General features: G+C 38.0%; 1 long non-coding RNA gene, 1 other non-coding gene and 1 pseudogene across 2 annotated transcripts; 1 reads left to right on the top strand and 2 right to left on the bottom strand.

The window, feature by feature from the left end:
• Nucleotides 1–344: 344 nt before the first annotated feature.
• Nucleotides 345–27,891, bottom strand: LOC112184804 (annotated as a pseudogene).
• On the bottom strand, nucleotides 7,008–8,790 carry LOC112188250. Its single transcript, XR_002931376.2, has 3 exons — nucleotides 8,718–8,790; nucleotides 7,712–7,793; nucleotides 7,008–7,603 (listed from the first exon to the last, which is right to left on the bottom strand). It is a non-coding gene; the product is annotated as an uncharacterized LOC112188250 (long non-coding RNA).
• LOC112191153 lies at nucleotides 25,354–25,460 on the top strand. The gene has a single exon (XR_002932869.1). It is a non-coding gene; the product is annotated as a small nucleolar RNA R71 (small nucleolar RNA).

Genomic DNA, 27,891 nt, shown 5'->3' with positions numbered 1-27,891 from the left:
ATATCTAATTTGTTGTGTGATCATTTGAACATCCCATTCTGGAATTAGATTGTGCATTCATTTGGTCCATTTACGAAATGAACAGGAGTTCATCAAATACAAACATTGTAAACCATCAAATGAGTAATCTAAACACTTTAGGCTCCATGTAGAAGCTGATTGTATGCCCATCTTTGAATGCATCCTCACCACACAAGATTTATAGTTGTTGCCTATATATGTTCAAATAGTAAGAGATTTAAATCTATTAGTCAGCAGATGAATCTTTTGCCCTTTTGTTCCAAGGCCTCGCCTAGCAATTGGTAGGCGCACAATCTTCTTCTTTAAAGGTTTAGGTGTAATATCTACTTGAGCACGCAATGGAACAGGGGTGGGGGTGGCAATGCATGCTCTACCCCGTTTCCATCTACCCTTTTTCTCCATTTGTCGTTTTCTACATTTTCGCCATTCTCTCCATTTGATCCATTTGTTCCATTTCCATAGGGCTCAAATGAATCCATAGCCTAAAAATGCACCAAAAGATATTAAAAGGTAAACATTAGTAGAAGATAATTTCATTAGGAAAAAAAGAGCATGAATGATTAAAATTTCATTTATAGTACAAAAGATAATTTGGAAAAAAAACTGAACTCTCCAAGTATAGCACCAGAATAGCTAAAAATGCACCGTGTTTATATGCATCTATGAAGACCAAGAAAACCCCTTTCAATTCTAAAACAGTTATCCAGAAAATAATCAAAAGGGTTTGATTTCCAAGTCGAAAAAACAAGAACTAAAACCATAAAAATTGCCGGAAATACCCAAAATCCTACAAACATACTCATAAGCATTCTAAGAGTAACAATAAGCTGCAAGCTTGAGACAGTTTCAGAAAACTGGTAACAAGAAAGAAAAATTCACCAACAACTTTTCTTTCAGTGATTTTAAGCACAACTTTCCAGATTTCAAGTAGACATGCAAAGCTACTATTTTGCATAGTTTCATGCTATTCGCAGTTCAAATGGATGGTCAAACAAGAATCTAAAGTGACTGAAATGCTGAATTCTGCAGAAATCCTGAAACAGTGCAGTAACTTCAAAATAGCATAAGTATCTCATTTTAACTCATTTTTTCACGAAACCATGTTCAAAATGATCATTGAAGAGTCTCCTTTAAGATATCAAAAACTGAGAGTAAAACAAGAAGTGTAGGTATTTCAAAAATCATGAAATGCCCCACTGGTTCAGCTTGGGTGTCAAATGCAGGAAGAGTCAGAATATCAAAACAGGCTTAGCCACTCGTATCAAATGCTTGTAGATACTTGAACCTAGAGACGATAAGCCAATATCGGTAATACTAGAAGAAAAATGCTCAGCAAATTAACAATTCCTAAAATCATGCAGAAAACAGAAATGACAGGCCCCTGGGATCACCTTCTTACAAGATTAAACCCTAAAAAAAAAACATGGTTGAATTATATAAATTAGACGAAAAGAAATATTATAGTAGAGGAAATAAATACCTAGGAGAAGAGAAAGGAACAAGTGTACAAAATATCTAGGAGAAGAAAGGAACAAACTCACAGCTCTATTAAATTATTCAAGACAGAAATGCTAGATGGAATAGGGCCTTGTAAACCACTAGCTTGAATCTCTCTATCAAACCATAATTCCGAGAACAGAGGTAGAGCATAATATTATATATATATATATATATATATTATTTATTAATTTGGTTTTGGATATGTGAGATTCACTGGCAACACTCATGTGGGATTGTTTATACTAGCAATATTGTAGAGACTAGAGCCAACTTATCAGTTGGTACTTGCTTATTCAACTAGGCTACCAACACAGGAATAGCATTAATGTTCACTCTAGACCAACAAAAAATTTCAAAATACTAATTCACAAGATAGTCTCAGCAAAATGAAAGAGAGAAGAAAATAAAACTAACCAATCTTTCTAAGAACTGCGTCATCTAGTTCTTGAGGCTTATTAGTAGCACCTACAAGAATATAAAACAGTATTAGAGAGGCATGCTAAAATCTATTCAGGTTTTGGCATGATTAGAATGAAAATATAAAATGAAAAAAAAATATATGTATAACAGCCCTCAAAACTCATCTGAGAAATTAAGTCAGAAATTTATTCCGTGTCACCCTTTTATCCCCTGACTTATTTAATTCAACTAATTCTAGGAGATGAACAAAGTTTGTTTCTAAGATTTTATTAACAATCCAAGTGAACTTATTTTCCTTGATCAAAATCCCTAACAGACTACAATGATTAGAAATAAGAAAGGCATTATCTAACAAGTTGGCATTGTTGAAGCTAACCAGCCAACACTGACCATCGATTTCTAGCATGGCAACACTACTTATTTAAATTCACAAGCTTTGATTGAAGTGAGATATAAAGCTTACCAATCACAATTACTAGATCATTAGGATTAGATATCACTCCATCAAACTGTAAAGTCTGCACCTCTTATTTCCCTACAAGCTCCAGAGAAAACTACATATCAGGCACCTCAAGTGTTCTATAATAAGGTGGTTTCTTGGCCAAGATCTTGTCCCCAGAATAAAACCTTTTCATTTGCAGTCAAACAAAAACAAACAAGCATGTTACAAAGCTGAAATGATAAATAGACTCAACAAGGAATCCAAGTTAGAGCATCTACGACAGTCCTAAATTTCAAGGATTAACATCTCCTTGTGCCGCAGAAAATACCAACAAATTAATTGTTTTTACATCGGACCACCATCAAGCACTTATGTATTTTATAAAATTTGTAGTAGCACCATGCAATAAGCCAACATAATCAACACCAAAGTAAACTATACATTTATTTACTAGACCAGAAACAACCCTTACGTCAATCAGCAGCAATACATAACTAGTATGGGTTACCACAATGTCACACAGCCACGGTTCCTTCAATCAGTCATAATGCCTAACTAGCAATGTTCCCAAAAGGCTTTGGTTAAAGTGAGATATATATAAAGCTTACCAATTCACAATTACTCGATCATTAGGATTAGATGTCACTCCATCAAACTGAATTAGAAACTTTGACTTCAATCTTCTGATTGCATCATTTTCGTTTACATGCCTTGTTGACATGATACTATCAATCTGTCAACAAACAAACAACAGAGACCATTAAATTGCTGTTTTACTAAGAAACTGCGACACACCTTCCATTTTGAGAATTGAGATTTCTCACTGTCAATATAAAAATTAAAGGCCAACAAAATGAACACCAAAGTAAACAGCATCACCCAGATTAGAAAACCAAATTCAATTGAAGAGCGGACCTTTTTGGAGTGGTGGATGATATGAGATGTGTAAGACCTATGGGTAAGTGAGGACGCATAACTCGGCGGTGTGCTGGCGGCACTGGAACTCTTCAATGGCATCGCAGAGGTGTCTAGGGGAGACGGCGAGGTTAGAGGTTTGGGGAGAGACGACGGCGGTGACATTGCGAAGAGGATGAGAGGGTTAGGCTTGGAATCTGCGGAAGAGTGGATTGAAAAAAAAAAAAAAACCTCTAAGATCTAATCCACACAAATCGAGCCACTTGCTTACCATCTAGTTCTGATTTGGATAGAAAAGAAAGCCACCGCTAGTGAACGCTTTTAGAGTTTAACCGGGTGAATTGAGTTGTCCTGTTTCAATGGTCTTCTTCAATTCCTGCCCTGTTTCATAAACATAAGACATCAAGAAAAGACAATAAATAGTTATGAGGGTGGAATATGTCGGGGAATATATCGATGAGATTCGTAAAACAGAAATTAGATTACTAAGGCTTATCAAACCAAGAGATTTGACGAAATTGAAAAAGAACAAAAATTGCCAATTATCGCTAGGAAGAACATGAAAAAGAATCATACCCAGAAATAAGCAGTGGGAGTTCTTGAAATTGTGCAATCTCGCAGAGAGTTCACCTGGAACTAGCAATGGATATCGGGTATTCTTTTACAAAACCCTAGATTCACCGCTATTCTTGAGCAATCTTCTGCAAACCATCTTCCACCCCCGTTCTCGCCTTTTCGGGAGCCTTAATAATCAGCTCTTTTTTCTGGCAACTCGCCCAAATCTTGCCATCGGAGGATGACCAGCGGCGCTGCTTGTTCTTCATCAAGTTCCTGGCCCATGGCTGTGCGGTGTAAATCCGGCTAATTGTGGAGACGAGAGTTAGGTCAATGAAATTTGGGTTTCAGATTGAGGGTTCGACCAATAGAGATTTGGTTGATTTCGGGGAATCTAAGATTGGGGTTTCCCTATTTGGGATTTCAGAATGAAAGAGAGAGGAAGACTATGATTTCTGGGTAAAGAAGAGAGTTGGATGGAAGAAGTGAGCGAGAGAAGACTAAGAGTGAGATAGGGAGAGGAGCAATCTGGAGAGAGAGAGAGAGAGAGTAGAACGTGAGAGTTCAACGATGAGGAGGACAGAGATTTTGCGAGAGAGATGGAGAATTGTGCGTGTTGGGCGTCCTGAGAGAAGAGATCGAGAGGTTATGAAAAATAGCCAAGCAACTTTGTTTAAATGTGCCCTCAGTTGTCTAAGGCATTAAGCAATAGTTTTTTTTTTTTTTTAAGTTACTCAGACAACGTATAGATACATTTACGTTGTCTGAATTGCTACATAGTTGAGGGAACAAAGGATGAAAATTTCCCGCTTGTGCAATTAAAATGCCAATTTTGGCGCTCACGTTAGGCATTTCTGATTCACACAACAGAAATAGTTCATTATGTTGTAGGAAGTTGCAAGCATGACAAACCATTGAAGCCAAATTTGCTTGTTTTGAGGGGGAATGAATGTCATTTTGGAGACTTCTCCAAATTCTGCCACTTACTTGCACAACGGCACATTAAAAACCATTGTATGATGATTTGCAAGTATACTCCTACAACACAAATAACTAAACTGTTGTACAATTTGGAGCCAAATTTGAGTCCATCTAGGAGGGAAATCTGCCGCAAATTTTTTTTTGATTCACACAACAGATTATTCTTGTAACCGTTGTGCAATGACTTTCTAAAAAAAAACTTCAGAATTTTAACCACCTTATACAACGTAAGTTTACTAAACATGTTGTGTGATTAACTTTTCTTCATCACACAACACTTTTTTTTTTCCGTTGTGCAAAAAGTGTTGTGCGTTAACGTTTTTGGTGTAGTGTTTCTTTCAAGAAGGATTGTGACTAAGGATCCGAGTCTTATTGATTGAGGGAAGGTGTGAATCCTCTCATCTTTGAACAGCAAATGGGTAACCATTCTCGCCTCGTATGAACCAAAAGCAGGAAAACTAAGAGTCAGCAGCATAAAAACAAAGAACGATAATTTCTTTTCTCTGGAATGTTGCTCCGCGAGCAAGGAGAGAGAGAACCCAATACAAGCATGCTGCTAACCCAGAAAAAGTAGAAGATCTGGGATCAGAAAAGGTATATTAAAGTTTCAATCAGTTGACGCAATCCAATTCCCGAGGATAGAATAGGTCTCTTCTCATGATGTATTACCACTCCAATTCCTATTATCACTGTCAATCTGTCATCCACACCTTTGTTCTACTCTGATGCATTTAACAGGTGAAGACCCAATTGGGTTTGGTAAGGGAAGAATACCTTGATCAAAGATCGACCTCGTAGGATTTTGAGTTTTGAGTTGAAAGAATTGATTGCAATTCGGACCCTAATCTTTAATTATCCAAAGATAAAAATCTATCTAATATTGGGCCTATCGATTTAGATGAGAATCATGAATCATGAGATATAAGGAAGAAACAAGAATTCACAATTGATAGGAAGATGATTAAGAGAGCTAGAAGGAGAAACGAAGAGAGGAGGAAGGCAAGGACAGAAGGAGGAGGTCGAGGAGCTCTGCGACTCATAGCTAAAGTGTAAGGGGGTAATTTTGTAAAATCAATATCCAGGGAGTGTGGTTTGTAAAAGTTGGAGTGCATATTTCACTACCCTTTCTATAAGCTGCATAATGTAGCATGTAGTTCTTCATGAAGACTCCAGTGATTTCCTGCCATATTAATTCAGTGTATAATGGTTAATTAGAAAACACACTACTACAAAAATTGAATCAGACGACGGCTAAAAACCGTCGTCTGATACGGAGGCAAAGCGTCGTCTATCGAGGCGCCGTCTGATGAAGATCGATTGTAGGGAACCGTCGTGTGAAGGGCTCGGCAGCATGGCGCGCAGCATGTCGGCAGCCTGTCGACAGCATTAGCTGTTGCGTGACTATTCTTCAGACGACGGGCGACTTTAGAAACTGTTGTGTGAAGGCAATTCAGAGGACAGGCGACTTTAGAACTGTTGTGTGAAGGCAATTCATAGATCGCTTTATTTTATGCCCGTTGTGTGACTTTCATTCAGACGACAGTTTTTCAAAGTATCCATTATCTATTTTACATTCAGACGACAGTTTTTATTTTTGGGTCATTGTGACTATTGTGCACATACGATAGTTTCTTTGCGGTTATTGTTGTCCTAATAGAATGATTCAATGCATAATATTTGTTGGATGTGGAATCAAAAAAGACCAAATTAACTGATCAATATATATATATAGAAGAAATTGTTATAATTCACATCATGCACCAAAATGGATTGTGCAAAGTTAATCTTTTATCCCCAAAAGGAGTACATCTAATAGTACTCTCCTAGCAAAATACATCCAGAAATTTACTTGTGTCTAGCTTTGCTGCTCTCATGGCCTCATTTGAGTCTAGCTTTGGAAGTTTCCAAGCACCAACTCTGTAGGATTGCAAGTAATACCCTGATCCTCTGAGATATCCATAACCCAATGTCTTTAAGTTGCTTGTTTCTTAAAGCATCTTCCTGGTTCATGGATTACAAGCTCTCTAAAAGAAGATCATGTCCTGCTCCTCAGCAATCATAATAACCATATGTTCATTTTCTGAGTCGTTTTTCAATGAACTCAAAAAGTCCACCTCGTCCTTTTAAGAAAGAAAGAAAGGGGAATCTGGAATCAAACAATAGTCCACATCGCGACTACTGGCAAGTGTAGCATACATAGCTATGAAACCTGCAACATGAATATATAGGTGCTATGTACAACTGCAAGCAGTCAACAACAAAATCAGCATGATACAACCAAATTCATTTAGCATCTAATGTTGTACAAAAATATATTGACGAAGCTGCATACGTACTCTAGTTCATAATCCACAAGTTAACGACATATGAGGTTGATATGATTGTCAATTCAATGACATTAAAGCAGCAACCGTATATTTACTAGAAATTATACCCGCGCTTTGCTGCGGAATTGTGTTTGTAAATAAATGATAATGATAAAATACAAAAGGAAAATTATTGCATTCTATTGAAACAGTGAAAGATTTTTTTTTATACAAAAACGTTAACCTAACAAAAGTGTATTACAAAAATAGGTTAACAAAGTTGTCACTGAAGTTGGTTTAGAAATGCTAGTTGGACAACAGGTTTAGCAGCTTCAGTTGTAACTTTCCAAAAGGTTTTGTTCTGAGCCAGCGTAGCAAAAGTTGTTGCTGGAGCAGGTGTAAAAAAGTGGCTGCTCCAATTGTGGTTGACAAAATGTTGGAGTTGATCCAAACTATTAGTTACCTGCAAAAGGAACAGCATGTCTAAGATATAGCACTAAGCAAGAGAAAAGTGGTAATGGTAGGTTCAAAAATGCTTGGGTCGGTTTAAAGATCATATTATCAATTTTACCAGCAGTCATTGCAGCTGCACAAAATGCTGGAGCTGGAATTGCTATCTCATTGATGAGTATAGATTTCATTGTTGCTTAAAGCTATAAAGAAGATATAGGATATGTTAGTATTTTCAAATTTATGCTGAATAGAGATATATGTGGAGAGAATTAAGTGAACTGATCCAATTTCAATCAGACTTCTATGCAGAGGAAAGTAGAAGTTATATGGTGATTAGCAAACACTAAAACAATAGCTAAAAAAAATAATGATAATACAGCAACAACCAAATTCTCACAACTTTGTTTTAGAAGGGGAAAATGATTTCAACATACAGTTACCACTTCTTAGATACTGTCTAAGAAGGTATTATTAATCATTACCTAGCTTGCTAGAATTTGAGACCAAGGGAAAAAGAAAACAACATATTTATGAACCTCCATTCCCATCCCTAGCCCTACCTCTCTAAAATGAATGATGTAGAAGAAGAGAAAAAGCTGGCCTTGAATTGTTAAATTTTGACACACAGAGAAATAGCAGATTATCTATCAAGTAAATAGCATACTGCATTCTTGTGTTATAAATTACATCCGTACTCATTCCTGACACACAACATGAAAAATTTGTAACGTAATGATAAATTTTCAGAATTTTTTCATAATGAAATATCAAACAGTACAGAAAGTCAAAACAATATGTGTTTATGATTGATATAGTTACTTTAAAACATCAGTAGTTTCATTTTCTATGGATACTATTCAGATTCATATACATTTTTATTACAGGAAAATCGAGAATGAGGTTGGTACCATTTGGTTTAACACGGTTATGGTAATTATATCAGAGATAAACAGTAATGCCATCGAATGTATCGACTTTATTAAAAGCACCCAGGTTTATGAACCAATCCCAAAATTCAATGCAACCGATCACAATTCAGCTTCAAACAAAGTAACCGAGATCCCAAAATTTGAAAAACCCACATTCCCAAATACAATAACAGAGAGGTATTGAGAGCTAAGTACCTGTAGAGATAGCACAAACTGGAAGTGGTGGTTTGTTAAGCTCACCAAGACAAAGCTTTCTGTGCTGTGGGCTTTTCTCTCCTGTTTTCCTTCAGGGTACCATTGCAGACTGTACGCATTTATATATTTATATTATAGCAAGTCATGAACAATGGATCAAGAACTGATCATGAAATACTTTTACAGGCTACAGGTTTACAAAACATTATGATCAGAACATATAAACAATCACTGAAAATTGACAGTCCTTCCTTGCTTCCTTAATACAAAGGTGGGTAACTGGAAACTAATATATTGACCTGGCCTCCCAATAAGTATCTGAACTTTGTTCTCATTCTCAATAAAAAGGTTGATGCCTACCTTCTCAAGGTATAATGGATCATCCCTCTTGCATGTGGGACTGGTATGATATGTATAATAAAAGCTGGGAAGCTTTAAGGCTTTCCGACTACTTTTAGGAATCTAGTTCTATGCATTATATCCTTAAATTATATATGATATGTATAACTTCCAGTCTTCCACCCCTATTTTACTGCTGATGAAAAAAGAAAAAGAAAAACAAACGGAAAAATAGTACTATAACATGATGGGGTTAATTTGACGCGTGATGCATATGATTTCCAGATTGATATTAAAAGCAGGACTGAGATTTAAGGAGATTATCATATTTAGGTAGCAGATGCATAACAGCAGACTTTAAGATCATAATATTAATAACAGCAGACTTTAAGATCATAGTTACGTTAGGATTGAAGAACAGCAGACTTGATGAAGCGTTGTCCAGTGGCATTTCACTCTCTTCATAAAATTCTGGTTGCAGTTCTACATGTATGCGATCAACTCAACTATAACAATCCAAAACTCTCTGTTTCACTCTCTCTACTACTCACTTCCTCTGCCTCCCACCATCTTAAACAGATATGGGTTCCTCTACTTCATCCGCACCTTCATATTTTCAGTACTCTATTCCTAACCTTCTCTCTTTCCTCACACTCAGTACTCTATGCACCAGTGCCAGGCAGTCTTTCACCTGCTCTTCCACTACAAAAAAACTTTGACTACCAATCCCGAGGGCTAGAGGAACCCCAACTCACCGACTCTGCTTTGGACTTGAGTTTAATATACAACTATTAAACAAACCGAGTTTAATATAGACAACCCTAGAATCAATTAGATTTCAATCGATTAGTAAAAAATAAAAAAGCAAAAATAAGATACTTAAACCACTAACCCAAATTCGTCTTCCTCTCCACAGAACAAAACGAATAACCCACCCCCTCTACACGAACTGAGAAATGCTCTCACCATTTTTCAAACTAACCCACGATCACAAAACTGTTTGCATGAAAAGCAGGATCATAATCAGGGAAGATGATAAGCAAAAAGACGGAACCAAATCCAATTCACAAATCAAAGGCAGGCAATCGAAAACAAACGCAGAACAAAGAACCCACTCTCTCAATCTTGGTTACACGACTGTAGAGATAGAAGAATTCAACGCCGAGCAGATGATGACTGCAAAAGTAGAAGACACGGAAGAATCATAGTGGCACAATCGGATCAACGATTTGGGTATTTGGGTGTTTTCCTTTGTCTCAGAGTTGCTGTCTCTCTCTCTCTCGATCAGTCTCTCTCGAAGCCTCCATCGCCCTTATTCGTAAAACAATGGCAAGACTGTAGTTGAGGCAAGTAGCGAGGGCAAAACCGTCACTTCATTTTGGGCCAAGATGAACAGTGTACAGTACCAACCGAGCTTTAGTATATTAAGAATAACTAAAGATGTACATGCCACAACAGCTAACATCAAAGTTGCTAACACATTCTTATAGGTAAATTTAACTTTAGTTCATCCAACCTTTTAAACTCAAAGTTGCTAACACATTATACGGTAACATTCTCCACAAATTAGTGAACATCAAAACTAACATCAATCAATAACTTAATAATCAAACAACTCCACATAAAACTAAAAAAGTCAACAGTGGACCTCGCACATGTAATGCAAACATAGTCAATTAAAGATATAGTTAAAAACCCGGTTCAACAATTTGTTATATTGAAAATAAATAAATAAATAAACCTTTAAATTGTAGCATATGAAAGCAATTATTTTGCAAATGTTCAGAAAATTACAGAAAATTAGGGTACACCAAGCTAAGCATATAGGTATGTAGAGACTTGTAGAAAGTTATTAGTTAGAGGAATACATAGATACATATAATATTTCATGACCAGCCCATGGCTATATTTAAACCGTTTTAGATTCAATGTTTAAGATAAGCATTCATTTTCTACTGGAAACAGAGTAATACGTTTGAATTATTCAATCCCTATACAATATACATATCTCATTTAAACCTTCACTCTCAGCTGATTGAGCAGCTTCAAATTTCTAGAAATACACACACACACACACACACACTTGTACTATTAGCTATATTGTTATATCTATGTCTTGTTTCAAGTCCATGGTCATTTGTCCTAAAGCTGTTTGTGGATTAATAGGTGTTTTATAGATCATAATTTGAACCATGTGGCCTAGCTAATTGCCTGATGGAGTGGTTATGTAATCTAATATAAATCCTACTACAATAGGGTTGATTCTGTCATCTAGATTGACTCATATACATATATATATATATATTGACAACAAAAAATCAGAAATATATAGTTAAATCATTGTTCAGGAAAGTCTGCATATGACTAAATAACAAAGCAATAAAAACAGAAGTATCACAATCTGGTGCAAAGCAGTATCTCTGGTAGGGATCACCAGATGGCTAAGCCATTGGACTGCAAAATTTAAGCAAAAAGTTAAAATAAGGAGGTGCCAAATAAAACGCCAGCAAGCATACCGTATGGAGTGTAGTAAACTAACCTGATAAAGAGATGTTGGAATCAGTCTCATATGGCTCATTAAGTGTGATGACTCCACGAATCCGACCTCCTTTAAGTGAGGCACCTAACAATACAAAGAAAACAGAATTGTTAGAATTTAAACAAAATCTAGATAGTCCAACATTTCACACACATAAAGACCGACATAAAATTAAACTAAATAAGATGTTGCAGGTCTAATACAAAGAACAGCAGTTTAATCAACAGAACACCTCATCAGTCACATAACACACTCAGCATGCAAAAGCCACATACATTTCATACCCAAAAAATTCGGTTTATTCACAAGTAGCACATCTCCATACATGTCCAATTGACTAATAAGCAAAATATTTTCACAATAACATCAGCTAACCCATGTATAAAGCTCCCATATTTACAAAGCAATTCACAATTGCAGAAAAAGCATTAGAGAAATAAATTCACATTCGATCAAAATTCAAATCAACGATACACAAAAACTATGAGAAAGAGCATATTGTACCTCACCACTTAGCTTGAAGCTTATTCCTGATGACATTGTAAAGCAGAGTCGGGTAAAATAGCGCACGAGTCCCCGCGCCGATCAAGACCCGTTTCCCATCCGAAACCCACGATGCCCCTGCCATCACTTCCATGCCCTGAATCCACTTCCTCTCAACCTTCCCCACCTCTCAATTCGGAACTCTTTTTTCCCCTTGGCAGTTTTGTTCCCAATCGCAACCCTGAAATTGGAGCCACGTGGATACCCTCCCCAGAAACGCTTCCGGAAACATAACCCGCTGCGATCCATACCCGCTGCTTCAGCCAACAATCTCTCAGCCTATCTGTACATACAATATAAATCAAAACCACCAAACAAACAACAATGCTAAATCAAAACTGGTTGTGAAAACCATATCTCAAATCCTCATCCACCAACAGACTCAGAATTTCATAACTAAACAAGAACCACATTTTAGAAATGATCGATCGCAATTTTGGCTCATGATATTTCTACTGATTCATACTAATTAGTTGAAACCAGAAAAAAAAAAAAAAAAAAAAAGTAAAGGAAGTAGTCGAATCCTGATCTAAGATCTCAACCTCCATAGCCAGATACACTGGTGAAAACTAAAGAAACTGAAGGAATCAGAGGAAATCGAACCGGAATAGGAGATCGAGATCAAGGTTCTAGGCCGTGCACCTCAACCAAGTGGTGGCTTTGGCGGTGGACTACTCCGGCTCCTTGAGTTGCCCCACTGAGACACGTAAGCGAGAGAGATTCTCTATTTGGTCGATGTACTCGTTGTCGCTGTAGTAGAGTTGTCGGGCATGCCCTCAGATCGACGGAGAAGATGATGACCGCTTGGATTATGGTGATGGCCTTGAGGGCTGGTATCGAAGATGGCGAGGGAGAACATTCTCTTCCATGATGCCTTCCACTTCAACAATTTCCTGTTGCGATTGAAAACTGAAACCCTAGAAAATTGGGGATTTCGAATTCAGCAAAGAGTAATAGGCGAGTGAGGCGCGAGCGAAGAGTGAGGGTTTGGGAGAGTGAGGTTTTAGCTTTAGGTTTTGTCGACAGAGTGAGGAGCTGTCGAGAGTGAGGGTTCCGGTTTTGGGTCTGTGTCGAGGGAAAGTGAAGCGCCGTTGGTTTTGGTTTTGGTTTTGGGTCTGTCTTGTTATTTTTGTTATTTTTTCGCTCAAGTGCTGGAATTTCAAGTCTGGCCTGTCAATTTGGACAAGGACTCACACAGATATGGTGGCTTATGCGCCCAGTGGATTTGTTTAAATTGGTGGGAAACTTGCTGCTTAATTTTTTTAGGGTCATACGACGGTTTTGTCTTTAAACGTCCTCTGAATTAGTTCATAATTTCATATCAGACAACGGATTTTATAAAAATGACGTCCAAAAAATAAAAATCAATCAGATGACGGAAAACTATGATGCGTCGTCTGAGAGGTGTCGTCTGATTCAATTTTGTAGTAGTGACACAGCCTGCAGAGTACACATAAAACATAAAACATAGGATAATATACTATTTGCACATATCTTCCTCACTACATGGATGCAGTTTTGTTATGTAAAGATAGATAGATACCTGCTGGGAAAATCACTATTTTCCAGTTCAGAATTGATTATAAACTTTGCTGCACGATGAAGAGGTGTTGGGTCTCTTTCTGCCTGTCCCGCATGAATGAAACCCATCATAGCCCAAGCAGTATGTACTAAATTGGATCGGTTTCCTTCTAGAGGAATGTATTTCTGTATCAACCAAGTGAGAGATATAAAATCAAGACGGATCAAGAACTCGAAGCTTGAATTAATTAATTAGTTACCTTTTGTGGACGTGAAAGATAGCTCTCTCCCCAACCGCCGTTCTCTCTCTGCGCCGTAAGTAGAAAACTAACCCCATTGCGCATGGCCTCACTAGTTCTGAAAGTCTTGCCAGCAGCTGCCGATCCTCCTAGCGCAAACCAGGTACCATATATGAAGCAAACTCCCCAATTTCCATACGTGTCCAAATGTTTATAAGAGTTTAGTTATTAGTCAAGTTCATCCTTTTTTTTTTTTTTCTGTACTAGGTGAAACTAACATATTTTCATAATCATAGATTGATTCCCTAGAATATAAACATACCATGAACCATCCGGCATTTGTATATTTCAAGGTAGTGTACAGCATTGGTGATGGAATGTTCGATCTCTTTCTTCCTGTGGCCAGGGTTTAGCTTTTTAAACAGAACTAACGCCTGTATTGCAGATGAAGTGCACTCAACGTATTCATGCTCAATCACAATGTCCGCGAAGAATTCTGTCGGATTTAACAGCTGAGGAAATAAAAAGAGTAAGAATATGCCAACTCATTGGACAGATGATTCACATGGTCAACGTGTACGCATGATATCGGTTTGATAAAATTTTTACTTCTAATTAACCACTCTGCTGCCCCTGCTGGTTCCCAGGCTGATAAACCACCATTCTTGCTCTGCAATGGTACGTTAAGTGAAGCATTTTTATATATGAGTACGGACATAAACTACCAACGAGCTAGAAGTAGTTAAAACAGCTAAAAGGTGATTAAAATCTTGAAACTAAAGCAGCTAGCTCTTGTAAGGTGAACGAATCATTAATAACTTTCTCTTGATCTGATTACTTCAGGCAAGTTATATCACCTGTAGCGAAAGTAGAACATTGACAGAATCGTACAAGCGCTCAGGTTCCATTTTTTCTCCAACTATCTCCAGTGGCATCATCGACAACAGAAGGCAACACTGTGGAGGTGATTATGGTGAGAAACGTGGAGTAATAAACTAACAAGCTATGTTGGATTAGAAAAACTGATGTGAAGCATTGGAGCAAAGTTTGTTACCTTTAAACCTTCTGCAGTGCAATCAGAAACTTGCCATCCATGATCTTGATCAGAGAAAGTCCATGATCCTTTAGAAATGTGGCGGTGCATGCTTTTGAAGTCACCAGATGTCCTTGACCTTAATTCAAAATTTGGTGCAAAGTCGATCATTAGCTAGTCTGAGCAATTAGTTGGACGAACAAAAGACATGACAGTGACTTGATTGGAGCTCAAAATAAACCTGAAATTTTTTTATGAAGTCATGTCCTCTAGCGAGTGTACGTTGGCCCAATTTCATCTGTGAGATTACTAGCAAGCAAAGCTTGAATGGCAAAACCAGTGTCCCACTGCTGACTGCCAAAACTCTGCACGTACCACAATATATAGTAAAATTAAATACTCAAAACCGAAAAAGATGAATAAAAAAAATCATATATTTGTATCTCGTTGTGTACTAACTTGCATCTTCATCCTATCTTCAGCAACCCATAAATAATCCGGGATCCTTGCAAGATGCTTCTTGAAATAGTCCCCATTTGGATCTTCAGCCCAACAAGGAAGCATACCTAAAACCTATTTATCGAGTTGTTCGATTACCAGTAGAATGGGAAATGAGTTAGGACTAGGTTGAATCATGATATCCAATATAACAAGGAAAAGAAGTTCACCATACACATTACCTTTTCCACACATCTATGGTGATGTATCGGCTGTTCTCATCTTCGTAATGAATATGCTTCATCGTCACTTGAAGAGCCTTTTCTCTGACCAACTTGTTAAAGGGCCATCGAGTAAGAAGAGGCTCTGTGGAGATGTAGATCGAGGCTATCCCAAAGGAGATCCTGTATCAAAGGATGAGGGTAGTAGATACTAGATATCCTCCTGCAATTAAAATAACTGTAATCAGGTCCTGCAAATATTTATAAACTAATTTGTGGCTTGAAATTTGAAGTAAATCAAGTTGAACAACTCACTTTGGCACATAGATGGCGTACTTTCTTCCAATTGATTTCATTGTAAGGTTGAATAAAAAGTTCTTCCCTCAATTGAAGAACGAGAGGTGTAATTGGGCCAACAAACCTTTTTCCATATAAGTATGACATTGGCATGTAAACCATCCTACAATAGCACCACATTTTTGCTGCATTTGTATGATGAGGTGATTAAAATCAAAGTATAGAATTAAAAATACCAATACATATAAATGAGTGCAGAAATGACTTAAAGGAGAGAAGGCAAGTGTGCTAATTAATTACCTGGATGCATAGGAAGAAATGAAGGAAGAATCCAAAACTCTGGGGGCATAGGGTTGCTTCCAGACCAATCAAACAAACCAAGTATCTACAAGAAATTATTTTCGTACAATTATAAGCACAGCATTTGAGGCTTTAAGCATATTGCAACTAGTCTCCTCCTCGGGACAAAAATATAACTTATATGTGTAATGAATACTGGCAGTCACCAAATAGTCCAATTTTGTCTAAATTAGCATAATTTATTTGAAATAAGGTACTAATCAACGTCATTTGGTGAACAAATTTAAAGATTTGGGTGCCCTGGCTTTACTGGTATCTTACCGAAAGCCAAGTCTTTCCCCAAGAGGGCATGTGTGTGACACTATCATGATCAAGAATCCACTTTCTAGCTCTTGGACAAGCAATGTCTTGGCCCCCATCTGATGGGAATCAAAAACACAAAGGAGTTCATGGAGAAAGAAGACAAAAAAAATCAGAAAATTGGAAAATACGGATCGGCGATCGATCTCTGGTGTGCAGCGATCGATCGTTTTTGGCAAGGTTGTAGTTCTTCTTCTTTTCTAGCTCTTGTGCGTCTATGCTTTTTCGTATGTGAGATGGTAGGTTTCTTCCACGTCCAAGGAGAGATTTTATTCAGTTTGTAACCTTTTCTTCTTTCCTTTTGGGACTCTAACTCCTTGGCTTCAACGGTAAGCTCCTTGATTAATGTTATGATTTATTTAGGATTCATTGACATCATTCTATCCAATCGGAGCAGCCAAGAGAATTAATTGCTGAAAATCTTTTTCTTCATGTTGCCTTAAGCTTCCTTGATTCATCAAGACTCCATTATTTGCACATATCTCCTTCCTTTTGCTCTTATTTCTTTCCTTGCGTTGGAAAACCTAATAAACATAAAAACAACTAAATTAACCAGAAAATAAGATAAACTAACAAAGTAAATATGGGAATTAACAACATTATTATCATAGCATAATTATGCTCCTATCAAATACCCCCACACTTAGGCTTTGCTAGTCCCTAGCAAACAAAGAACTAACTAGAACAAAAGACACGGACCTAATGTCTTCCAAACATCTCAGAGAACTTATAATGCCCACAAGTATGGTCAACAAAATTCACGCAATCACATATCAGAATTCACAACCTCACTTAAAAGCTAATTTATGATAACCATAGTGCTAAAGTTATAATACAAGGACAATCAAACTAATGCAACAAAGGAGAACCAACTTATTCATGGGTCAAACAAGCGTCAACTCAATTTCTCACAAAGATGCTCTCAATTTCTTTCCACTCATGATTTTCTGACTTGATGTATAAGCATATATTTCACTCAAGTTATATGTGAGAGGAATGATGTAATAAGACAAACAAATAGCTCACATATGATAACAAGAAAGAAGGGCTTTTCTGAATTTTTTTATATATATGATCCCATGATTGGAATGCCAAAACTCAGACGAAAGGCCAGTGACACCATATGCTCACCCCTCCACAAAAGTCTCCACAAATCGAATGCACAACTTCAAATATCAAAAATGTCTTTATTCAGGGTTGTAATGGGCCAAGGGTTTTAGGTTAAAAGAAAGAAAAGATAGGGAATAACAAAAATCCTAAAGAACCTAGTGGAGCACCAAAAAAACATAAGAGATAAAAGAATCTTGAAACTCCTCAAGTAATCAATCTTCAAACATGAAGCAAGTAATTTTTTTCAAGGCCATATGTCATCTTTTTGGCCTTTGCTTCATTCTAACATCAACAACCACAACATGAATGTATCAAATCCAAGGAAGTACTTTGCTTTTCTATTCTTTTGATGTGTCTTTTCAAGCATTCTTGCTCTTTCTTTTCTTTTTTTCGGCTATCACATTTTTTTCTATTTTTTTTTCGATGGTCGTAAAACACACTTTTTTTTTTCTTCTCTTCCTTGGATCGATGTACAATGAACTCCCCCACACTTTCTTACAAAAGTACCTTGAACATACATATATCTCTAAAAATATTTGCTCCACTAATTCCTTAGAATAGGGTAAGGATAAATCTATACTAAGCTTAGGGTTAAGGAATTTGTGGCGATGAAACAAAAAGGCTTACTGTAGGCTCAAGGGGTTAACTAGGGGAGTGAACATCTTGTGTGCATAAAAGGGACACAGATTAATTTGGCTATGGTGGTGATCCTAGTGCCTTTATCCCTTCCCATCCATCATGCAATTCAACCATATGCTTCAAGAGGCTTTGGGGCAAGTTCTAGCATTTGTCCTTGTAAAATATGCAAGTTGAATCCGAGTCTCAACCAAGATGAATACGAGATGAGATCATGCAAAATCCTCGTCAAGAAAATAAGATGATTCTATGCTAAGCACTCAGAAATAGAAATACATGCTCAACAGCTCACAAGGGTTTAAATCAAGTTTAACCTGTCATAGCATCAACTCACATTAATCCAACCATCAATGTATATAAATCAATCACAATAATCATCAAAATCTATTAACAATTATTTGAAATCAAGAATCTAACACATACCTGCAATCCTTTTGTGACCAAAATATAATTCTAAAAGTTCATGCTCATCATAGAGTTGGAAGACTCCTAAGACTCATTGAAAAAAAAAGGGCTAAATACTGAATACTACCCTGTAGTTTGGGTCCAAAATCAATTCAGTCCCTAAACTTCTAATTTCATCAAAAACACCCCTGCACTTTCAATTTTGATATAATATGTCCAATTTGTTAGTTTTTCAGTAATTGAAGTTATTTAACTTGTTAATGTGGCTCATATATGGCCTATGTTTTATGAGTGTCGAGGTGGTCTGCATAGTCAATTTAGGAGTGAGTCATACTATAAAATAAATAGTTTTTATAACAAATAATCCAACTATAACCTGAACTCATAACAGAATATTAACGAATTGGACCTATTAGATCAAAATTGAAAGTGCATGGGTGTTTTTGATGAAATTAGAAGTCCAGGGACTGAATTGATTTTGGACCTAAACCACAGGGTAGTAACTAGTATTTAGCCCAAAAAAAATAAAACCTAAAACTAGACTCTTTTTTCTTTATATATTTTTTTTTGACAAAGAATGACTCAAAAACAAATTGACAAATTCGTATTTCCCTCCCCCACACTTAAATTAGACATTGTCCTCAATGTATGGCAATGTAACGCACAATGCACAAGGAAAGCATAGAGAAAGAAAATCCAAAAGAGGGCAAGTGAAAAGATAAGAAAGGTTATAGAAAAGCTCCCCTTGTAGACCTCCCACTGCTCACGACCTTTGGAGAAGACCAAAGTCAGACACCATCTGCAAGGCACAAGGCCTTGACTTCCAAAATGTAAGCTCCGTGCTATATGGACTCCAAAATGTCGCAATTTTTTGTCATAAGGCCAACTTCCAGCCCTTATAACTTCTGTAGGGACAGCCTGATGGATGGGGTGCTACTGGGAGCTGAAAATTGGTGTTACAAGCTGTCTGTGCATATGTAGCACGTCTCCTAACTCCAAATAGATTGAAAATGGCAGCCCTGCGAAGTTAGAAGAAAAACAGAATTTTGCACAGAAAAGCTGAGAAAAGGACATTTACCCATTCCAACCTCAATTCTGAAGGGTTACGGTGCTCCAATGGAGATGTTACTCTAGATCAATTGTGAAGTAGACATCTCAAGGTTTAAGTACATATAAGGTTTGTCCTTATTGGACCCCCGCAAGTATTCCTGTTTTGCCTTTTATATGACCCAACTGCGCAGGTTCCTGCTTTGCTGGTCTGACCTTTCGGTACTCAAATGCATCAGAAGTCTAAATCCAGTTCTGTAAAAACATACAAAAACTAAACCCATGGCTACTCCTGGTTCTTTCTGAGCTGAAAACGGCAGCCAGCCAAAGTTAACTGACTGGACAGCCGGAACTCTGTTTTTGAGCAGGAAAGTAGTCTTCCTCGCCTTTCTTAATGGGTACACCTACACACTCACAAAACACATTAACAAACTAACAAGAATCAAATTAAAAATGAAAAAGTTTGGGTTGCCTCCCAACAAGCCCTTGTTTTAACGTCTTTTCAGCCTGACGTGTACCAAGAAATTTACTCAAGGGAAGGGGTTCATGGAGGGGTACATCCTCCACTTCTTGCTCCATAATGGACTCATAGTAAGGTTTGAGTCGATGCCCATTGACCTTGAATTTCATGCCGGCCTTTTCACTTTGAAGTTCCACTGCACCATGATGAAACACATTAGTAACAACGAATGGACCAATCCAACGTGAACGGAGCTTACCAGGAAATAATTTAAGGCGGGAATGGAAAAGAAGAAATTTTTGTCCAACAACAAAAGTCTTCCTCATTATCATCTTGTCATGAAATGCCTTAGTCTTCTCCTTGTATATCTTAGCACTCTCATAAGCTTCATTGCGAATTTCCTTAAGCTCATTCAATTGAAGTTTTCTATGCAAGCCTACAACATCCAAGTCCATGTTAAATTTCTTTACCGCCCACCATGCTCGATGTTCCAACTCCACGGGTAAGTGGCATGGCTTGGCCATAAACAATTCGGAAGGGTGACATGCCAATGGGAGTCTTGAAGGCAGTCATATAAGCCCATAAAGCGTCATCTAATCTCAAGCTCCAATCCTTCCTATTTGGTGCCACGGTCTTTTCCAGGATTTGCTTGATTTCACGGTTGGACACTTCTGCTTGCCCACTTGTTTGAGGATGATATGGTGTAGACACTTTGTGAGTAATACTATACTTTCGAAGAAGAGCTTCAAAGGTCCTATTGCAAAAATGCGATCCTCCATCACTAATTATGGCTCTTGGGGTCCCAAATCTAAAAAAAGCTTTAAGAAATCTGAAACCACTTTAGCATCGTTAGTACGGGTGGCTTTTGCCTCCACCCATTTAGACACATAATCAACTGCAAGTAGAATGTAAAGAAAGCCATATGAAGAAGGGAATGGACCCATGAAATCAATGCCCCAAATATCGAATATTTCAACACTTATGATTAGAGTTTGAGGCATTTGATCCCTTGGACCCAAGTTACCTGTACGTTGGCACCTATCGCATGTCTTGCAAAAGAGATAAGCATCCTTGAATAATGTAGGCCAATAGAACCCATATTCAAGGACCTTCAAGGTAGTCCTTTTTGCTCCAAAGTGTCCTCCACAAGCATAAGTATGGCAAAAGGTTAGTATAGAATGAAATTCAGATTCATGGACACACCTTCTTACCAATTGATCTGCACAAAACTTCCATAAGTATATATGGCTCATCCCAAACATATTGTCTTACGGTTTTGATAAACTTATCCTTTTGAGCTCGAGTGAAATTGTCTGGAATTAGCTTGGTTGCCATGTAATTGACGATGTCCGTGAACCATGCATGGCTCAAAAGAAAAAGAAGAAAATTTTGGGTGCCTAGCGAGATCAATCGTTTGGACGGTGAGATCGATCGTTTTACCTTCTGATCCCAATTCTTGTACTTCAAACAATTGCTCGTCCGGGAAGGTTTCCTTCAATGGTAATACATGTTCTTCCTCTTTTGAACTATGCACAAGCCTACTCAAATGATCAGCTACCACATTCTCACATCCTTTCTTGTCCTTATCTCCAAATCGAATTCTTGAAGGAGGAGAATCCATCTAATTAACCGAGGCTTTGCTTCCTTCTTTGTAAGTAGGTACCTAAGGGCTGCATGATCAGAGAAAGCAATAACTTTAGTACCCAAAAGATATGAACGAAACTTTTCCAAAGCAAAAACAATTGCTAATAATTCTTTTTTCTGTGGTGGAGTAATTGAGTTGGGCATCGTTGAGCGTCCTTGACACATAGTAAATAACATGAGGGACTCTCTGCCCCAAAACAGCTCCTACGGCATAGTCCGATGCATCACACATAAGCTCAAATGGGAGACTCCAATCTGGTGGCATGATCACAGGAGCCTCAGTCAACATCTTCTTTAGCTTTTCAAATGCCTCCATGCACTCCTTGTCGAAGGCAAAAGGTACATCTTTTTGAAGTAGTCGACATAACGGTCTTGTGATCTTCGAGTGATCCTTAATGAAGCGTCGATAAAAACCTGCATGACCAAGAAAATAGAGCACCTCCTTCATGGATGTGGGAGGTGGTAAAGAGCGTACAAGATCTATCTTTGCTTTGTCTACTTCTATCCCTTTAGCAGATATAATATGACCCAAAACTATACCTTGTTGCACCATAAAATGACACTTTTCCCAGTTTAAAACAAGATTAGTTTCTTGACATCTCTTAAGAACTAAAGATAGATTAAATAGACATGAATCAAAAGAGTCACTGTAGAGAGAAAAGTCGTCCATGAAGACTTTGATGATCTTTTCAACCATATCAGAAATATGCTTATCATGCATCTTTGGAATGTAGCGGGGGTGTTGCACAGACCAAAAGGCATCCTCCAGTATGCGAATGTCCGAAAAGGACATGTGAAAGTTGTCTTTTCTTGGTCCTCTGGATGAATAGTAATTTGATTGTAACTGGAGTATCCGTCCAAGAAACAATAATATGCATGACCTGCAAGTCTTTTCAACATCTGATCAATAAAAGACAAAGGAAAATGGTCCTTACGTGTAGTAGTGTTGAGTTTGCGATAGTCAATGCAAACCCTCCAACTGGTTTGAACTCGGGTAGGAACCAATTCATTATCTTCATTCTTCACAACTGTGATGCCAGAACGTTTAGGTACAACTTGGACCGGACTCACCCATTCACTATCAGAGATGGGATAAATGATGCCCACATCGAGGAGTTTGAGAACCTCCTTCTTTACTACCTCCATCATAGGCGGATTGAGACGTCTTTGAGCCTCTCTTGATGGTTTGGTGCCTTCCTCTAAGAGAATCTGATGCATACACATGGAAGGGCTTATTCCCTTTATATCTGCTATGCTCCATGCAATTGCTGACTTGTGTTCCCTTAGGACTCTCACCAATTTCTCTTCCTCATTCACATAAAGATTGGCTGCAATGATGACGGGTAATGTCTCATTCTCTCCCAAAAAGGCATACTTCAAGTGTTCGGGCAATGGTTTGAGTTCTAACTTGGGTGACTGGACCACAGAAGGAGCAAGTTTTTAATCAGTTAATGGAAGAGGAATGAATTTAGAACTAAACTTAGCTAGGATATAAGGTGGAGCATCAAGGGCAGCAGCTATTTCAATCAATTCCTCATCGAAAACCATAGAAGAAGAAGCAGCAACTTTTATGGTAGACAACAAACGATCGATCGCTGCATTCCTTGTGATCGATCGCTGCTGGGAGTTTATACCAAGTTCTAATGTTTTCTTGAGCGGGTCTTCCCCTACACTCGCATCAAAGGTGTCCTGCTCTAAAAATTCAAGAGCATTAATAGAAAAACAGGAATGAATGTCACTAGGGTACCTCATAGCTTCAAAGATATTACAGCTTATAACATCTCCATCGAAATCCATGGTCAAGGTTCCTTCAAAGACATCTATCTTTGTGCGAGCGGTTCTCAAGAATGCACGACCAAGAATGAGTGGTAAGTCATATGGCACCGGCTCGGGTTCCATGTCAAGCACAAAGAAATCCGCGGGGAATATCAAATGATTAACTTGAACCAAGACATCCTCCACAAGACCCTTAGGAAGAGCAATTGAGCGATCCGCTAATTGGATAGTTACCGGTATTGGTTTGAGCTCACCTAGATGCAAAGACTCATAGACAGAGAAAGGCATTAGATTAATTCAAGCACCCAAGTCTAATAAAGCCTTACCGAACCTTTTCCCCAACTGTGCAAGGGATTGTAAACCTTCCGGGATCCTTCAACTTAGGAGGTAGCTTTCTCAAGAGCACAGCGGACACTTCTTCACTTAGAGCAACGGTTTCCTTCTCCTTTTACTTCCTTTTGTTAGTGCACAACTCCTTGAGGAATTTAGCATATCGCGGTATTTGCTTAATAGCATCCAAGAGAGGGATGTTAACTTGGACTTTAAGGAAAGTTTCCAAGACATCCTTCTCTTCTTGATCTTTCTTAGAGCTCATGAACCTGCGAGGAAAAGGAATGCATGAAGTAGCCAACTTAGGAGGACTAGGATCTTTTACCTTTGGAGGAGAAAAAACATGAATATTCTGATCGGCCCCCGTGAGATAGATCGTTGGGATTGGCAAGATCGATCGTTTGGTTTATAGGTTGTCAACAATCGATCGTTGGAATTCCCGAGATCGATCGTTTTTTCACCAGAGATGATTTTCTCTTCCTCCTTTGTATTTCTTTGCTCCTCCTTCTCTTCTTGACCCTTCGTTGGTGCCTTTTGGTGCCTAGAAGCTTCTTCTAATTGTCTACCACTCCTTAAAGTGATTGCATTGAGCTCAGCCATGCTCCCATCCTTAGGATTTTGAACGGTTATGCTAAGGAGGGTGCCAGGAGGTCTAGTTTGAATCACCGTTGCAAGTTGCCCAACTTGCCTTTCCAAGTTCTTGATAGCTTGTCCATGTTGCTAAGCTAAGGCATCTTGCTTTTGAAACTGAATCTCAGTCCTTTGGATGAAAGCTGCGGTGTCCTTTTGGAAAGATGCCTTGTTCAGAGTCATCTCCTTCACTAGTTCTTCCAAGGACTTGCTTGAGGATTGTTGAGGAGGAGTTTGTTGATAGACTTGCAGCCTAGCCCCTTGTTGGAATCCAGGTGGTCCATTGTAGACACCTTGAGTAGGTCGAACCACGTTGTCATTACCGCCCCAACGGAAGTTTGGATGATCCTTCCATCCCGGATTGTACGTGTTAGAGTAAGGTCATATTTGGGCCTTTGTTGCCCCATGTAATTCACCTGTTCCTCTGACAAAGAAGACATAGGGCATCTATCAGTAGTATGATCAGAACAGGAACAAATAGAGCATACCTGAGGTGTTGCCTTAATGCCATTTCCTAAGGCATTCATTAGCATGTCAAGCTTTCTTTCTACAACCACCATTTGGTTCCTTGAATCAACTTTATACACTCTATGTCCTCTTGTATGTTTATCCCTTGTGTAGAATTGTCTATTGTTGTCAGCCAAATCAAGATTATATGCTTCTTGACCGGTTTTATTCATGAAAGTCCCTCCACACGCAGAATCAACGCTGCCCCTATTAGCTATGTCCAATCCATCATAGAAAAATTGGACAAGGTCATTCAGACTGAAGTTGTGATGGGGACACTTCCTCTGCAACTCTTGAAATTCCTCCCATGCCTCATATAGTGTATCTCCATCCTTTTGAGTGAAGTTTTGAATCTCCCTCCTTAGTCGTTTGTCAGTTGAGCGGGGAAATATTGTTTCAAAAACTTCTTAACCATTTCATCCCAAGTTGTGATGATACCTACAGGTAACGAGTACAACCAACGTTTTGGATAATCTTTTAAAGAAAAGGGGAATAGAAGTAACTTGAGTCCTTCTGGTTGGATGTTTTGAATGGTTTGCAGCTTGCAAATATCCAAGAATTCCCTAATGTGAACATTAGGATCCTCAGATGGTGTGCCCGAGTACTTAGGCAACGAGTTCAAGAGCTGCATAGGAATAGAGAAGGCCTGATTGCCCGGAGGTGTGTAAGCTATGCATGAGGGGCATTCCGAAGTTGTAGGAACAAAAGCATCCTTCAATGCCATGTCGAGTCTTGGGGGTTCCTCTTCGTCCTCGTGAATTGAATGTGCAGGTGAGTTTGGTGGTGTATTCTCGTCCTCCTCCCCTTGTGAAGAAGTAGAACCCGCCGTTGTGTCGTCAATTATTGGCAAACTAGTTCCCTTCGTTTGCTTCCTATTCGACTTGCAAGTGCGTTCTATCTCTGAATCCAAGGGCGTAAGATTTCCTTGAGCAGTTCTACGAGTAAGCATACACCTGAAAACACAAACAAAGAAACATTAAGTAAGAAACTAAAACAGAAATCAAATTAAACAAACTAGTAGAAGCAATTAGAATAAAAGTAATCCCTGGCGACACGGCGCCAAAAATTGATAGCTAAATTTAAACCTATTGATTTTCGTTATTCTCCTGCAAATATGTCGATTGTAATATACATAAATAAGTGTCTCCCACAGAGGATTAAGTTAAACTAAAAGCTTCAACAAAAGTCACAAAACGTGACTGCAGTTCCTACTGAACAGCAGTTGAAAAAAAACTAATAATCTAACTAAAAAACCCAGAAAAATACTAAAATTTACAGAGACGTACTGGACACACAAGGCGTCCAGCACACAAAATTTGGTCAATTTTGGAGTTGAATTACTATATTAAATAAATATGGGAAAACAGAGAACAGAACGTAAAATAAAGAAAAGCTGATTTGAGAATGGTTGAGATCAAGATAATGAACTAGCTAGGAAGAAGTATCACCCCAACAATCACACACAACACACTTTGTCCAATTTACTACCAATTAACTTAGTGAAGACACTCAGATTGGCTCGGTACGCTTGAGCACCCTATTACTCTTTCTTACTTTGCACGCTAGGCAAGAAGCGCTCTACACCAAGACTATTCCCAAGCAATGCAACCTAAAGGTACGTTTATTAGATTAAACATGCAGAATCATTAAGTTTGAAAAGAGTTTGAGCAATCACTAGGCATCGCAAATAACTTAGAGCCTTGCTAAACCTAGGGTTTTGTTTACTTGCTAGTTAAAACTACCATTACTTCTCATAATTTGAGGAATCCAACTATTGATCCAGGCATCAAACAATCAAAGTATCAGAACCCTAGCATGCATACTAAGTAGGCCTCCAAAGCACACAAACATAGAATTCATCAATGAGAAATCGGTAAACAAACCTCAAACTTTATTAATTGGAAAACAATTGAATATCAAAGCATGTTATGGATCATGTCTAGGGGCTTCAACAGCCCCCTAACTACTGGAAATTTAGTTACACATAATGGAATAAAAACAAAAAGGAGTTCATGGAGAAAGAAGACAACAAAAATCAGAAAATTGGAAAATATGGATCGGCGATCGATCTCTGGTGTGCAGCGATCGATCGTTTTTGGCAAGGTTGTAGTTCTTCTTCTTTCCAGCTCTTGTGCGTCTATGCTTCTTCGTATGTGAGATGGTAGGTTTCTTCCACGTCCAAGGAGAAATTTATTCAGTTTGTAACCTTTTCTTCTTTCCTTTTGGGACTCTAACTCCTTGATTAATGTTATGATTGATTTAGGATTCATTGACATCATTCTATCCAATCGGAGCAGCCAAGAGAATTAATTACTGAATATCTTTTTCTTCATGTTGCCTTAAGCTTCCTTGATTCATCAAGACTCCATTATTTGCACATATCTCCTTCCTTTTGCTCTTATTCTTTCCTTGCGTTGGAAAAACCTAATAAACATAAAAACAACTAAATTAACCAGAAAATAAGATAAACTAACAAGTAAATATGGGAATTAACAACATTATCATAGCATAATTATGCTCCTATCACCATCATCAGGTCCTTCTCCGAGAATACGCATACAAATATAGCTGAGAGCTGTGCTGAACATGGTGCTATGACCTTTGATGTGTAGTCTCCAGCCACCATCGTCATTCTGAAGTACCCGAAATATACACTAAAGATTAGATTCTTTAATCTTTATACAGTTGCTGATCGAAATGGAAAGATTTGGTCATAATTGTGCTAATAAATGTTAAAACTATATGCACCTGATGAAAGTATAGGTAACACAGAATTTCTTTCCGATGCTCTTCAGGGAA

This window comes from Rosa chinensis, chromosome 2 (assembly GCF_002994745.2).
Source record: "Rosa chinensis cultivar Old Blush chromosome 2, RchiOBHm-V2, whole genome shotgun sequence".
In the NCBI taxonomy this organism is placed as follows: domain Eukaryota; kingdom Viridiplantae; phylum Streptophyta; class Magnoliopsida; order Rosales; family Rosaceae; genus Rosa; species Rosa chinensis.
Note: the sequence above shows the minus strand (reverse complement) of the source record. Positions and strands in the feature narration are given on the sequence as shown.